Below are 467 nucleotides of genomic sequence, written 5' to 3'. Positions count from 1 at the left end.
AGGGAATCCCAATCTCCTGCTACTGCATTCCAAATGGCTGAACCAAAAGTGGAAATCATGCCTTCCAATTTAACTGTTCCTTCTCATCTTTTGAAGGAGGTCAAACCGGAAATAAGTATTACATCTTTTAATTGTTTTAAAAAGTAGAATTGTGGCAAAGACTCAAACTTTAGCGTAAAGAGCGAGGGATTGCGGAGGGGACAACTCATTTCATATACGGAGTAATTTTTGTTCGTTTTAAGTTTTAATGTCGCTCCTTACTTTCAGCTAAAAAAATTAGTTTTTTTTTATTTAATTTCTGAACGTTTTTGAATTAATGCATGTTTGGTTTTGGCTCTCCGCACATAAATTATTAAAATGAAATTTGTATATTAATTCTGTTTTTGGCTAAATGGCTTTCTCTTAGTTTTGATCAGACGATATTGAGAAATAAGGAGTGGAGAAGGAGGCCTAGTTGCCCTCCAATT

Source organism: Artemia franciscana, chromosome 7 (genome assembly GCF_032884065.1).
Source record: "Artemia franciscana chromosome 7, ASM3288406v1, whole genome shotgun sequence".
Classification (NCBI taxonomy): Eukaryota; Metazoa; Arthropoda; class Branchiopoda; order Anostraca; family Artemiidae; genus Artemia; species Artemia franciscana.
Note: the sequence above shows the minus strand (reverse complement) of the source record.